A 16806-nucleotide genomic window follows, 5' to 3' on the forward strand; every position below is an offset into this window, starting at 1 on the left:
CCAGTTTATTATTTTCTGATTTTATTTTTATAACCATACAAAATTAGGAGGCATAGACCCTACATGTATTTTAAGACTCATTACACATTTTCAGAAGTGCACATGGAGTGAATAAGCAGTGAAGAATTACTGCATGCTACAAAAAGAAATCAGAGACAAACTACTGCAGTCACTATAATTGTTAGAATGTTGTAAGTTTTCTCAGAGAATGCTTATCAATTTTAAGCATTTTTTTGATATACTAGTTAGAAAGAAACATGGGTTATCAGATCCTTGGGAAAAAAATCAATACTATCACAACAAAGATTTGTCTTATTAATAAGAGACAACTTTATTATTAACTTAAAAGAAAATCACAGATATCTGTAGAAATAAATTGCCCTTTACATTCTTATCTTCATTACTATTGAACTTCTCAGCTTCACTTTAAAATACTCTGATCTTAATCATCCTATGAGTTATTCCTTACTTCAAATTATTTTGTATATCTGGACCAAAAAAGTCAAATTATTCTAAAAGAAAACAATGGAGAACACAGCTTGCTTGAAGGGTATGCAAGGATAACAAAAATAAGTGAACTCAGCTCTAGAAGGTTATTATGTCATATGAAACCGTAATACAGTGTGGAAAAAACTAATGAAGATGGTATTCAAACGAAAGTATAAAAGGCAGACAAAGCCAGAACAGAAATTAAAAACAACTGAAAAGGGTTCATTGGAGCTTCTTCTCAAATTTAAGTGGAACCTCTTGTGTTCCAGCTTGATCCCATTACCCCTTGTCCTATCATTGTTTGCCACCAAGAAGAGCCTGGCTCCATCCTCGTGGCGCTCACCCTTTATATATTTATAAACATTAATAAGGTCACCCCTCAGTCTCCTCTTCTCCAAACTAAAGAGACCCAGCTCCCTCAGCCTTTCTTCATAAGGGAGGTGCTCCACTCCCTTAATCATCTTTGTTGCCCTACGCTGGACCCTCTCCAGCAGTTCCCTGTCCTTCTTGAACTGAGGGGCCCAGAACTGAACACAATATTCCAGATGGGGTCTCACCAGGGCGGAGTAGAGGGGAAGGAGGATCTCTCTCGATCTACTAACCACTCCTCTTCTAATACACCCCAGGATGCCATTGGCCTTCCTGGACACAAGGCCACAGTGCTGGCTCATGGTCATCCTGTTGTCCACCAGGACCCCCAGGTCCCTTTCCCTTACACTGCTCTCTAATATATAATTTCTCAACCTATACTGGAACCTGGGGTTGTTCCTGCCCAGATGCAGGACTCTACACTTTCCCTTGTTAAATTTCATCACCCGCCCAACTCTCCAGCCTGTCCAGATCCTGATGGATGGCAGCACAGCCTTCTGGTGTGTCAGCCACTCCTCCTAGCTTAGTGTCATCAGCAAACTTGCTGATAGTACACTCTATTCCCTTGTCTAAATCATTAACGAATATAGTGAATAATATTGGCCCCAGTACTGACCCCTGAGGCACTCCACAAGGTACTGGCCTCCAACTAGACTCCGCACCATTGACTACCACTCTCTGGCTTCTCTCCTTAAGGCAGTTTGCAACCCACCTCACTACTCTATTGTCTAGACCACACCTCCTCAACTTAGCTGTGAGGATGCTGTGGGACACTGTGTCAAATGCTTTACTGAAGTCAAGGTAGACCACATCCACTGCTCTGCCATCATCCATCCACCTTGTTACATTCTCATAAAAGGCTATGAGGTCGGTCAAACATGACTTACCCTTGGTAAAGCCATGCTGACTGCCCCTAATAACCCTCTTATCCCTGATATGCCTTGAGATGGCACCAAGGATAAGCTGTTCCGTTACTTTCCCAGGGACAGAGGTGAGGCTGACCAGTCTATAGTTACCCAGGTCCTCCTTCTTGCCCTTTTTGAAGACTGGAGTGACATTTGCTTTCCTCCAATCCTCGGGCACCTCTCCCATTTCCCAAGACTTGGCAAAGATGATGGAGAGCGGTCTAGCAATGACTTCAGCCAGCTCCCTCAGCACCCACAGATGCATCCCATCTGGATCCATGGATTTATAGATGTCCAGACTATTTAATTGCTCCCTAACCCTGTCCTCATCAACTAAGGCAAATTCCTTCATTGACCTGGCTTCATCCAGGGTCTCAGGGGTACAGGGCTCCCCAGGACAGCCTCCGGCAGAGTAGACAAAGAAGGCATTCAGTAATTCTGCCTTCTCTGTATCTTCTGCCACCAGGGCACCCACCCCATTCATCAGTGGGCCTACATTGCCTCTGGTATTAGTTTTATATAATGGAGTTTTATAATTAGTTTTATATAATGGAGTGACAGTGGTAAAAACAACTTTCACTTGAATGACATATCTTTTAATCAATATTTAGGTGAAAAGTGTTAACAAAACAGATCCTCTCATACTGAAAACTTTATTTTTCTTATTCAGATACGTTAAGCAAGTACAAGTCTTCAAATGCCTGGTTTCACAGACCAAGAACACACATTTTAAAGTTGTTTGTAGTATCTCACACAAATCATAACACCTTTATATTGCTAGATCAGATGGAGTATTTAATCAGATCTACTGATTTTATAGTGTTTGCTCAGACTTGAGAAAATGCCCAGTTCTTTCTGCTATTTTTTTTTAATATATTTATTTTTCTCGTGATTTTGGTTGGTTTGTTGGAGTTTGTTGTTTGTCTATTTGTTTTGAATTTTTAAAGGCTCGTATTGATTTGGTATCTTTGTTGTTCATGTATTTGTTCACAAATCTGTTGTTTTCTTCTCTACTGTGCTTTAAGATCCACAATTTGAGTACTATGTATCTATATTTGCCGAACAATTTAAGAAATGTAGAAAATATTAATTCTTAATGATATCAGATTAAAAAAAACCCCATTGGTTTAGTCTAATCCTTCTAGACATTTGAAAGTCCGCATTTACTATCAGAGAGGCTTTGCCATTGCAAACTGACAGTCTTAGGTTTGCTTTCTCCAGTCAATTTATTCCTGTAGTACACAATTGTGTGGAAGGTTGTAAAGAATTACTGATCCATTTGCACCCTAATATTCAGAGAACTTGAATTTTAGTGGCATCTAGAGCCCTAATTTCTTTAAGGGAAATCACTGCCAAAAAACGCATACTAAGAAAAAATATTAAAAAACAAACAAACAAAACCAACAACAAAACAGTTTATTTGTGAAACACAGAGTGGAGTCAGTTATGCTGTGTATCAAGTATGGACACATATACATTCAACTCTTGTCATTGTGGTAGTATATTCTTGGAAATCAACATTTGCAGGTTTCAGGAAAAATAATAAAAAAAGAAAATTCTTTCATTATAGGTTTTCCATTGCCTCGTGTTATGTGAAATGCCAAGTTTTGGCTCCTAAGTTTAGAAACACTAGCATGATTAAATTAATAATAAATTTATTTATTGCTACCAAAAAAAAAAAAAAAAAAAAAAGAGCATAACAAAGTTAACCAGTCTATGGGAGTACAACTAACTAATTTTTTAAATTATTTGGATATTGTGAGCAATTACTGGTGTCACTAGTTACTAATGTCAGCCACTTTTTCATTAAAGCTCACTTTGCTTAAAACAATGTGAATGTGGACTAGTAGCTACTATTTGTGTTTGTGTCATAGTACCCAGCTCAGAATGATTTTCCCAAGCTAACAGCTGGTGAAGACAGGTGTAAAACATGGATTTTTCTCTTTGTTTTCACAGGGAGATTTTTTTTTTAACCTATTAAACAGAGAAGAGTTGGAAGTGATATACAACAATCATCTAGTCCAACTGCCTGAGCAATTCAGGACTGGTCAAAAGTTAAAGCATGTCATTAAGGGCATTGTCCAAACACCTCTTGAACACAGACAGGCTTGGAGCATCAACTGCCTCTCTAGGAAGCCTGTTCCAGTGTTTGACCAGCCTCTTGGTAAAGAAATGCTTTCTAACGTCCAATCTAAACCTCCCTTGATACAACTTTGAACCATCCCCACACATCTTATCAGTAGGTGCCAGGAAGATCTGCACCTCCCTCTTCACATCCTCTTCTCAGGAAACTGTAAAGAGCCATACAGTTGCCCCTCAGCCTTCTTTTCTCCAAACTAAACAAATTCCTTAGCTGCTTCTCATAGGATATTCCTTCCAGTCCCTTCACCAGCTGTATTGCTCGCCTCAGGACACATTCAAGAACTTGAACATCCTTCTTAAATAGGGGGGCCCAGAACTGCACACACTATTCAAGGTGAGTCCACAACAATGCTGAATGCAGTGGCATAATCACCACTTTTGACCTAGGAACACACTCACAATTATTTCTTTTGCTTCTAGTTCCACAACTGTAAAACGTATCCTTGATACCTATCTTTCCTGAGCAAAAGGCCTGCAAGTTAAATAACATGTGATGCATTTTTTTTTTTTCTTTTCCCTCTTATTTTAGATGATGTAATCAGGGACATCTACTATATGGGCCCAATCTCACTTGCCTATCATTTGATCTTTATAAGGCATTAGTATCCGTACAGGCATGTAAGTCTCTAGGATGGAGAACTGCCATTAATCCTATTTCTTGACTGAAAGTAAATGCAGCAGTCATGATTTTTACCTGTACCTGTTAATGAATCCTTAAATATTTAGATTATTTTTCTTCACTATGAAGAGGAAATCAAGCAAAGAAATACTCCTGTTTCACCAAATCTAGTACTTCCACTAACTTCTGAACAAGCATTCCTAGAAGTTTTTTCTCATATACCGGTTTCTTTAAAGATCCATAGAAATACTCAGAAAATATGAAAATTAATTATACCACTACACTAATTAAGCTCTAAGTATATGAGATCAGGACCATAATGTTGCAGTACATAAATGCCACCATGTCACTGAAGTGTATACATGATTCAAAGGAGTACAAGAGGTTCTTGAAAACCATGTATACAACAGTTCAAGAGAAAAGCAATCTGGAAATCAAGTGGACAAGAGGGTAAAAGTATTTTGAGTAGCAATCAAATCTATGAAAGTATTAAAAAAACATTATTTATACCCTGCAGGCTCACATAGTTAAGGCATCACTCTTGTTTCCTAGAAATTGGTTAAGAAAGTGCTACATTTTTTCTAGGTTGTGCTTTTTACCTGAATTAGATCCATTAGAACCCAGTTCTTTTGTTGCCAGACACATAGCCTTGCTTTCTTCCAGTTTCTGATTTTTTTTTTCCTCATACTGGATTAAAATAAGATGTGAAATATTAGGAACCAGTATATCACCAAATAATGTTTCCCAAGTACAGTGTAATGTAGTTATTCACTGACAAGAATAAAACACATCCAGAATTCTGCTGCACATTTGGGCCACACTTCTGTCTCTGCTACCACTCTTGTATTGATTTTTCTGTTTGGTTCCCATATGCGGGCTCAAATTCATATTGAGAGCTATGTAAAGAGAAAGAATTGGAGGCTGAAGGAAGAAAACACAAATAAATCTTCGAAAAAATCATTATTAAACATGATTGTTATACTGTTTTTTCTCAAGACAAGTGGGCAAAACGTCACAGAAGTCCTAGAAATATACACTTTTGAGTGCTTAACAGCATTTTCCTGTTTGAAGATGCATTCTTAACAGTGAATTTAAAATCTTGTCTTAGTTTCAGACATCTGTATCTTACTATATTAATCATGTAAATTGTTTATGATTTCATGACCAGAATGAAGTATGTTAAATCCCATTTTCACTTAAATGCTTTGCTTAAAATAATATCCATGACCATTTAAGTCCATCCTATCAAAACTATTCCTAATGATCTATCCAAACATCTCATGGAAGTGAAAAACTGGAAGCATAATGTGGGCACAGACAACAGTGTTCCAGCGTCTGTAACAGTGACACTATTTACTAGAACAATTCTAAGATCATTTGCAATAGTACTTATGTATGTACAGTAGAAAACAGCACTTAGAGACCATGTTAGAATTTGATTGGAAAAAGTGACCTTTCAGTTACTAAAGTATTACATCTAATTTACAAGGAAGCCATAATAAATTAGTTAGCTAAATCTCTGGCTCAAATAGATCATAGCTAGTTCTTACCAATTAACCTTTCAGTGCAAAAAACCCAAATGGTTTCTAGTGATTTTGTTTCCAAATCACGGTAGGTGGAAAGTGTTAAGTGTTCTTATGCATGCAGCTCAACTCAACCACTGATCTCAATTCATTTAAAAAAAAAAAAAAAACATAAAAAATGGAAAGGAAAAAAATGATATGTGTTAATATTTGAAATAGAATTTTGTTTCTATTATTTACCTTTCTCTAATTGACTAAAGTAGGAGTTCCAAGTAAAAAATACTGTCAGTGGGAGGGGATAGTCAAACTAATAGTAATGCAAACTTCTGAATAAATGGGAAGTTTATTGGAATGCTTCATCTTAGTTTACACCTTGTATATGTTACAGATATAAGCACGCACATACAGGTAACTACTATGTATTTTTACACTACTTACATGCTTAGTAACAGTCAGAAAAAAAGTAAGAACAGTCAATCTTACCAGAATATTGCACATCTTCCCAAACCAAAATTTGATAAAATTCAGTGTGACTTGCTTTAGCAAAGTTGTGTTTTCTGACACAAACATAGTCTGTTGTTAAAACTCCAGGTGAGTATAACAGTGACTTACTCTCAATTCAGACAACAGTCTCAAACTTATGGCCACAGTGACATTTTTATTTATATTACCAAAAGGACAAAACTAAATGTTTAACACCAAGAGAAAAACAGACTTACTACAAAGCAACTATGTAAGACAGAGGAATACAGCTGTATTAAGCAGAAACAAGACAAAACAAAAGCAGAGGAACAGCTTTAGATTCACTACAGCAATATAATAAATCTTCTTCAGAGAATGATAGTGAAAGCAAAAACTGATATGAGCTTATTTTTCTGTCAAACAATCGAGTGATAGCAAATAGCTCCCTTTGGATTTATAGAAGTAAAGGCTTTGCTTTCCTTCAGACTGCTTGAAGTCTGATGATGTTCTTCACGAAAAAAGAGACACCCCAAGGTAAACGAAGAAACCAATATTTTTAAACCACCACTTAGAAGATCATTTCTGAGCTCACTGAAGGTCCCACAGCATATTCTAAATTGCATTCTGGAATACAATCTTTTCTTCATAAAATATAATCAGGTCTCAGTCTGTTCAGTGAGGTTACAAAACAATTTTCTTTTTCTCACAAATTGACTCTATGTTGAAAACAATCGGTGACTTGAGGGAGAGGAAAGGACTTGAAAGGACTGAAGGCTTTGTTGAGTGTACAGTACTGACTGCAGTTGTCTGTGTATCTGGAGAGCAGAGCAGCCAACTAGTCCAGATTAGGAGCAAAAAGGAAAAGATGAGGATACAACAGTGAATGTAGCTGGAGAACATCAGAGAAACACTTTGTTTTCCTTAGCCAAATTTTAGTTACGATGTTCTTTAAATTCCAAAAAAAAAACAGTAAGTAAAAACGTAAAGGAGAAATAAAAAGACTTGTCTGTCAAGTGGAACACAATCTTGAGGTGAGAGAACTAACCAGTCAGTAGTCTGATAAATCACTTACTGCTGTATGATCATGAGCAGTTTAGGCAGATTAGGCAGTTTTCTAACCTATCAGATATGAATAGCAGCGTTTTTTCCTCGCCTTTTCTTCTCTTTCTTTGGCTCATGAGTGGGTCAGACAATTGCCATGGCCTGCATAAGGTGAATACCAAATAACTACTTGGAGTTTCAGCATACCACAATCAGAAATATGTTACAAATGAAAGATGTTTTTTTATATGTCTCAAGAGACAGTTTGTATTCAAGGTTTAAATGTTTGTTAAGTCAAATATGAATGTTTAATAAACTTTATTAAAAAGAATAAAAGAATCTTCTCCTTCAATCTGATATATTAAAACACTTTTGTTTTTTTGGTTGTTTTTTTTTTTAGATAAAAGCACAAACACAGAAAAGATTTGTAACTAGAGAACAATACAGTGTTGCTGTCAACTGCTTCCTATTCAAGAAACTACAAGCCTAAACTGGTACAGTGTTCCATTAGGGGCATCATATAATGCCTAAAAATTAAAGAAAGTGAAACAGAATCAGTGAGATTTTTTTATTATATATTGAGCATGCCATCCCACCTGTATTGGGAAGTGCTGGTCTTGCTTCGAAGAAAGGTGAAAGACAGACATAATTCCTCTAAGAATGAAAAATTTCAATTGTGTGACAGTTGCACTGCCCCTCGCTCTGAGAACTGCTATGGCAGTTGCATTTCCCCCCTCTGAGAACTGCTGTGGCAGTTGTATATCCCCCTCTCCTTCAATGGGGCAGTTAATGGCTCTTTTGTGGGACCCGGAGTCAATTGGACAGGGTCATTAGCAGAGGAGGAGAGGCTCAGAGAGGCCAAGAAGCTTCTGGAATGCCCACAGCCAGATCTGATCAGACTATAAAATGGGGTTCCCACCAAAGTTTCCCTTTGTGTGGTCTTCTGGGAGCAGCGGGTCTGTGCCAGAGTCATCCCCTTAGGCGGGAACGCCATCTAAGGAAACTTCCCAGGACTGGGAGCACATCACCTCCTTGTTTGGATGAGTGATAATTTAAGTCCTTGCTAATCAGGCAAGTGTAGTCCTTGCCAAACCAGGCCAGTGTTTATTTCCTATGGGTATTCGAGGCAGTGGGCTCTGGTTTTGTTTCTTGTGAGTGTGTGCATGCACGTTGTGGATCCTCATTATTGTCATTTGTTGCACCCCAACTGCAGTGCTTATTTCCTATGGGTATCCGAGGCAGAGGGCTCTGGTTTTGTTTCTTGTGAGTGTGTGCATGCACGTTGTGGATCCTCATTATTGTCATTTGCTGCACCCTCAACTGATATCCAAACCTTTATCTTATGTTATCGGAGTGCTAACTAATTGTATAAACCCTGCTTTGGTTGGTTCATTGGCTGTACTTTTCTGGCCAGAATACAGTCTGTTTTGGAACTTGTTTTGCCGCCTAAAACCGACTTTGGGCTCCCTCCATGACAACTTGCTTTACTTGTTTTGTTTGGAAATTTCTCTCTCTTCTTTACAGCAAAGGAAGTACACACTATTCAGAAGATCTAAAATATGTGGTTTGGGATTTCTGAAGTTTGCAAGTGTCTCCTTCAATAAACATGTAACACAGCACTTACTAAAGAAAACAGACTTCTGGGAAGAAAGTTTTTTCCATTTTCTCCTAATATTATAGGACAGATGTACACTTTGTTATTTCTTCACCTGACCAAGGGAAAGGAAAAGAAACTGAGACTCTACATGTTCTAGCCTCATTTTTCTCTTTTCAGTTTGGGACAGTATGTGTCAGAGTCTGCAGACACAAAGTCTATATTCATTCTGCCTTACTTTTCAAGAAAATCACAGTAATTTTCAATGAAGCATTCTCAGTACCACTATGGACATTTTAGAACAGACTAAGGAAGGTGAGAGGCAATATTTAAATTTTTGGAGGCTACTAGTTCTATAACAAAAGTAATAATAATGTGCCCATATACCTAAAATATTGACAGGAAGTTATTTAAATAATAACAAATAAATAAAAACAACAAAGAAACAAAAAAAATTTACTTGTTGTTTTTGTCTTTAAGAAAAAAAAATTAAAGGTAGTTCTATTTTCACTCCTGGAGAAACACTCCATTATTCCATGTCAGATGAATTCACTCTGCTTCTGTGACCAGTGGACTTTTCTGTGTGTTCCTTTCTCCTAGATAAGCTTTAGCTGTTAGTCCTACATCATTTTATCTGTTGGCTTTAAACTGGTCTGTATCCATACACATACTTCTTTATACTGATCTGTTAACTTGGGTTGCCCAAATCTGCTATGCAGGGTGCACAGTTTAGCAGTAACAATACTCCTAATGCAGCCCAGGACACCACTAGCCTTCTCTGTGTTTCACGTGGTGTCCACCAGGACCCACAGGTCCTTTTCTGCCAAGCGGCTTTCTAGCTGTTCAGCTCCCATCATATACTGGTGCCTGGGTTTGTTCCTCCCCAGGTGCAGACTTCACTCTTCCCATTGTTCCTCACAGTTCACCTGTCCCTGCTTCCACCTTCTGTACGCTTCTTTTTTTTTATTTGAGTTTGCCAAGGAGGTACTTGTTCATCCATACTGTGCTCCTGGTATTTTTGCCCAATCTGCTTGTAGGGATGGACCAACAACAATAAGTGTTGAAGTATTTATCAAATGGTTTTCTCAGCAATCTAACACATGGGAGTTGAATTAATATAGCTATGCATACAAACAGTCCATTTAACATTATTTAAGTAAAATTTGTATGAAATCAACATAGGCAGGAGGTGGACTCTACACTGATAGTACTGTCCTTGTTTTATTCTAAGGTCACCATCAGAGAAAAACCAGTGTATCTGCTAAACAGATTAGGGGAATATAATGAAACTATGAAATGGCACTGGTGTTGCCTCGTCTGTCTTCCAAAAGCCTTTATTATGGTATTTTTGTGAGGCACTTCCAACAAGTGTTAAAGCAGGTCTCTCTGAGGACTGGCAAGCTGTACCGCTCTTCTACCCAAAGAGCTAAGAGCTTTCTAAGAGTGCATACAGAAGAAAATTTTTTGCTTTTTCTTAGTAATTTGCCTTTGCTTAAGTGCCCAACTTACTGCTGTTTGGACTGCAGGTAGTTAGACTAATCCCCAATAAAGTAAGGCTTTATGTACATTCAAGAAGTACTTAAACTAAAACAGCTGATTTAAAGCTGCTGTCTTCATCATTAGCATGCTAGCAGGGAACTCCCAAATCACTAGTTTAAGAACTGTTACTCAGTTGTTAAGGTATTTTTCAAAGTGCTGCACCAGCACTCGGGAAACTACAAAACGTAAAGAACTTGTTTTTCACCCAGCTAGTTACTGACACTTCTCAATTACTGTGACGTTTCACACGCATTTTGAAAAAGTGCAAGAACTGCACAATGTGAGGAAGAAGTAAAACATCAAGCCTTCAGTACTCATTAAGTACTGTAATTGTGATGATTGCAGTTACCTGGATTGTTCTGTTGTGAGGCGATTACATGATCACTCCAGAGGGATACACAATATTACAGTAAAGTAATGAATTAGCACATCAGCCAGACTGTTAAGTCTGTTTTGTGAAGGACGAAACACACATACAAGAGAGGCAAAGAATACAGCCAGTGACTGTCCTCTAGTAGAGAGATTTTTCTCCATTTTAAAAATTCCTTTCCGCGGCCCATGTGCAATCACATTATGAACATGAAGTATCTCCATGAAGTATCTTAAAAGATTGCAGGTGGATTAACCTGCTGAAATTTAGACCTTTAAAATGTCTTCATCAGCTAATCACTTAGACTCTCCTTAGGGTCATTGGAGTGAAAGAGACATCTGTGCAACTCATCCTAACATAGACATCTGTAACAGGTCAGACAAATTGCTTACTACTTTCCATCAATTAGAAAGCTATGAGCAGTCTCACCACTAAAAATTTTTTTTAGGTAAATATTGTGGTAATCATGCTAGACCCTGGAGACCTTTCTAGCATGTGAAGCTAAAGTTCTAGCTTGGCCTCCTAAGAACTTCAGAGCAATGTTACACCTACAGATCTGGTACTCTATATTGTCTTGAAAAAGATTAAAAGTTTGCAGAATTGAATAGGTGAGACATATTCTCTTACATGTGCTTTATTGCAACTGAAGTCAATCTCGAAAGGCAAACCAGGCACGGACAAATTACTCCACCAATGTCACATGCATTGCCCTGCTTCTAAACGACAAAAATTTCTAGAGCTTTTAAACGGCGTTTAACCCCCCTTCCAATCTGTATCTCTTCAGCATTATGTTCTGTCTCTTACTTTTTTTGTGATATTCGAAGTATAATTAATATAATGTAAAACATATTCTAAATATCTTGGATACATATTTAACAAGTCTTTCAGAAAAATAAGTAACTAATTAGTCCATTATTTTTAGATGGGCATACAAATCTGCTAAGGCAAACCGATTCTACAGGCTTATTTTCTTCAAAAATTACTTGGTGTGCCCAATGACAGAACAGTAGGCCTTTCGATACCTGTACATTACCAGTTATCACTAAGAACACAGTATGAGCAAGTTGTTCCACAAAAAAAAAAAAAAAGAAAAAGTCAATTATTCTTCCTACAGATTTGTGTTTGTTCCTATTTTTACAACAATGACATCGGCTCCGCAGCATCCCTATCACACCTCTACTAAATAAAAAATTGCACATGTTGTGCCTGCAGCTTTTTGTACACTGAAATGATAGCACAAATATGATGACTGGCTGATTAGCCGCTACAAACAGCATGTGTGATCCTCAAGTCCTGTCCTGTCTGTCCTCCCCTCAAAGGAACACTAATGCTGCTCTCCCATTCAGCTCCTTAACCAGTTTTTACATAAATAACATACAAACTTAATGACCTATGAGATTTCTTCCTTTCACCTTCCATCGAAACTGGCAAAGCAATTCAGAATTCAGGAAGGAAGAACTGGCAGATAGAAGTAGGCAGTGTCATTAAACCACATTTAAAAAGGAAAACAGGGCAAGAGTAACCAAAGCACGTAATGAAAATACAGATTAAGAATTCATTGTACGTAGAAGTAGTAAAGAAGTCATAACAAATTAAATTGTAGGACAATATGCACTGATGGACTATAATAGCTATGTAGATTCTGTTCTGCTGCTCTGCCAAGACAGTGCTGATTGTCATGGCTCAGTACAGCACTGTGCATGAGAACTAGCTACAGAATTGTTCTTCCCACTACATTTGCCATATATGTAGACGTTTGCTTAAATAAGTTATATGATGTGTCAATATAATTTTAGCACACTTGAACACAGAATGTAAATTCAATGTCTCTGATTGCATCCATGTGACTTTATGGTCATAACTGTGAAATATATAAGGAATAAATGTAATAGTGAGTCCAATTTTTTTCCAGAACTATAGCATTAACTTGAAAAATCCACTAAATCATGTGTCACTTGAACTTTAATCAGCCAGCATTATTTTTATGAAATGACACAGAGATAATAAATCAATAGAAATGAAAAAGTACAAATCAAAGTGTGTCTCAAAGAAAATAATGAACCTCAAAGCTTAAAACAAACAAATAAATAAATCTACTTCTCTAATTTGGAACTCATCATGATCATTCCTGTTACCTCTAAAGTCATCAGTTTGAAATTTCTTTTTCCCCATCACCAACTTTAGCAGAATTTCATTCTTTCATAAGAAAAGTGAGTTCTACCAAATAACAGAAAATGAATGTCATGGAACAGCATTCTCATTTTATATTTCAACCTACAAAGCAAGAAAGATACATTTATTAGAAACCTAAAAGGAAAGAGAATGGATGGAATGGTTCTTTCACTTGAATATTTTCCAAATTATTGTCTTCATTTAAGTCCATATCAAGTGCATAGTCTTTACAAACAACAAATTTACTTTGTCTATATTCTTAAAGAATATCTATATCACTTTTTGTATTTATTTTCTTCTCCAGCATTGTGGAGAAAGATGGACTAAATACAAAAAAATGAGTTGATAAGTGAAGGTTTTCATTAAAAATTATCAAAGAAAAGTATGTTAATCCTATGCAATAGGGAGAAGATCACTATCATCACAACCTTACTTAGAACAATAAAAGTGAAACTAAGGAGTTGACTGAGCTGAATTAAAATAAAAACCTAGTAGGAAAAATCTTGATTAATGAAAAGCACACAAGAATTAAATATGTATAAATGCCAAGCAAAATTTTCAACACACTAAATTTTTTTTTTTAAATCTCTACACCTTTTCCTTCTCTTTTTAAATAAAACATACTACTTTTGAGATAAACAAAAATACTTTATTTTACAGTAGTAAGATAAATTCTACCTAATTATCAACTTCAATTGTAGACTGTATGCAAAGAATATCATAGTCAATTGTTTTAAAAGTTGCACAAAATTATCTGGTCTATTTCCTTAAAGAGTTTATTGTAATAATAACAAATAACTAAAACTAAAAACTATTCTTCACAACCACTAAATAACCAGCTTGTTTTGGAAGCCACTAAGATCTAGATTTTGTTTCTATGTGATGACAGCAGCCCTACCCTGGAAAAATAAGGTAGTCTGCATTTTCTGGTTCCTGCTCACTTCCTGTAAAAGGAAATTTGATCTCTAAACTCTTTCTAACTTCTTCTCATTAGACGAAAGGTAAAATATTGGCTTATTTTCTTCTTTCACTTCACAGTTCTTCCAAAAGATACTCAAAGCTATTTCCCTGCCTGACTGATTAGTCAATTCACTGAAAACAAAACAAAACAAAACATCTTAAGTAGTATTTTAATGTTATCATAAATAATTACAGTTTGCCAATCTTGATTTGCTTGACTTTATCAGTTACACAAATTTTCTCTTCCATTTCCAAACACACCAATATTAACTTGTTAAGTGTCAACATTGCACCATCCCTCACATCCCTCAGTTGTAGAACTGTCTTCAGTTACTTCTTAATCAGTCTGTGCTAATAATTGTCTTTTCTGTTGGGAAAAATATTTTGTATGCCATTATCTCATAAGCTTAAAATAAATAAAAAAACAACTAATGAAAAAATGCTTTGATATTTGGGCCTAAAAATGGATTCTTCGGGTAGCTTATACTCAGATAAATGCACAATACAGAAGTTAGATGGAAGGTAGATACTTTTGACAGCAGTCTTAACTCAAGTAGTACTAATGTTTTTCTGCATAACCATTAAGCATGGAGAGGCAAACATAGTAGTGTTGGAAAAAACAAACAAGCAAAAAAAAAAAAAAAAAAAAAAGGTGAATTTCAGTGACAAATTGAAAAATAAGTAAAACAAGGAACATAACTATTGAGAATTACTGAAGATTTTGTTTTGTTTTCTAAAGACACCAACAAAACAAACCACCGAACACAATCCCCCAAAAAATCATCAACATTTGTGTCTTGAAACCAATCCAGAAATTTAGAGTAGCTTTTACCCCAGACATAAACTATGATAAAGATAATGAATGCAATTAAGCCATCTTATTATCCACCCAAGTACTCAATTTTCTTAAGATGTCATACACACTTGTACATATTCAAGGATACTCTGTACTTCAAATGTACAACTCATGAAGGGAATATTCATGTCTGGAATTTGCGAAGGACTGGAACTCGAGTAACATCATGGCCTTTGAAAATGATATGCAAGACATTCTCAGCAATACCTATGATTCATCTGATGATATTCTATGTAAGGTTGACTCAGTCCAGAACTGACAGGTTGCTTTCCCTGGATCATTATTTTGTAGAAAAGCAGTCTGATGGGCAAGACTTTTATTTAACACATATTCTTAACTAGAAAACACTATTAAAAATGCCAAATTTATTAAAAAAAAAAAAATAATGGACTGTCATTATTTTTTGTGGGTACCAGTAAACTCTCCCTTTCTCCCCAAAAGTGTTGATCTGGAATATTACTCAAAAAAAAAAAAAAATCCCCAAATTTCCATTGTGTTTATTGTTGCTGTTTTGGACAGTTTTGATAACTCTAATTTTGTGACCTATCACTGAAGAACACTTGTTGAAAATAAGTAATTAACCATTTTTTCCACTTCTTATTCCCAATTTTCAGAAAAAGGGAAAAAAAACAGTGAAACCAAGTTTTGATAAGGATGCCTATTCTGAATTTCCAATTAACAGGTTTTGTTGGCAATTTTCAGCTCTTCAGCTGCTTAACTACGAACAAAATTAGTTTCTATACACATCTGAGTATTATTCCTCCAGAGTCCGTTAGGCATAAGATTCAGAAGTGTAAAAAATCTTCATAGACTCATGTGACAAATACTGGCTATTGAACAACTAAATTAGATTACTGAAATGTTAATGCCTAAGATAAGTTTATTAAATATATATATATATATATATATATATATATATATATATATAAAATCTCAAAGCAAATTTTGATCTAGTACTTCCATGTTTTAATAGGTATCTGTTGCAATTTTCTATTTAAAGTTTTCTTTTGTGTGTCCTCTACTTACCTAAAAGGTGCTTATGCTTCCAGCCAAAATCTCAAGGTTGGAAGAAATAACATGTGCTGGACACTGTTACACAAAATCACAGAATGTTAGGGATTGGAAGGGACCTCAAAAGGTCATCTAGTCCAGTCCCTTCGCTGGAGCAGGAACACCTAGATGAGGTTATACAAGAAGGTGTCCAGGCGGGTTTTGAATGTCTCCAGAGAAGAAGACTCCACAATCTCCCTGAGCAGCACTGCTCTGTCACCCTCAGTGAGAAGAAGTTTCTTCTCATATTTAAGTGGAACCTCCTGTGTTCCAGTTTGTATCCATTGCCCCTTGTCCTATCATTGGTTGTCACTGAGAAGAGCCTGGCTCCGTCCCTGTGACATTCACCCTTTACATATTTATAAACATTAATGAGGCCGCCCCTCAGTCTCCTCCAATCTAAAGAGACCCAGCTCCCTCAGCCTTTCCTCATAAGGGAGATGCTCCACTACCTTAACCATCTTTGTGGTTCTGCGCTGGACTATCTCCAGCAGTTCCGTGTTCTTCTTGAACTGAAGGGCCCAGAACTGGACACAATATTCCAGATGCGGTCTCACCAGGGCAGAGTAGAGGGGAAGGAGAACCTCTCTCGACCTATTAACCACCCCCCTTCTAATACACCCCAGGATGCCGTTGGCCTTCTTGGCCACAGGGACACAGTGCTGGCTCGTGGTCATCCTGCTGTCCACCAGGATCTCCAGGTCCCTTTCCCCTA

This window comes from Streptopelia decaocto (assembly GCF_964273445.1).
Source record: "Streptopelia decaocto genome assembly, chromosome: 2".
Lineage (NCBI taxonomy): Eukaryota > Metazoa > Chordata > Aves > Columbiformes > Columbidae > Streptopelia > Streptopelia decaocto.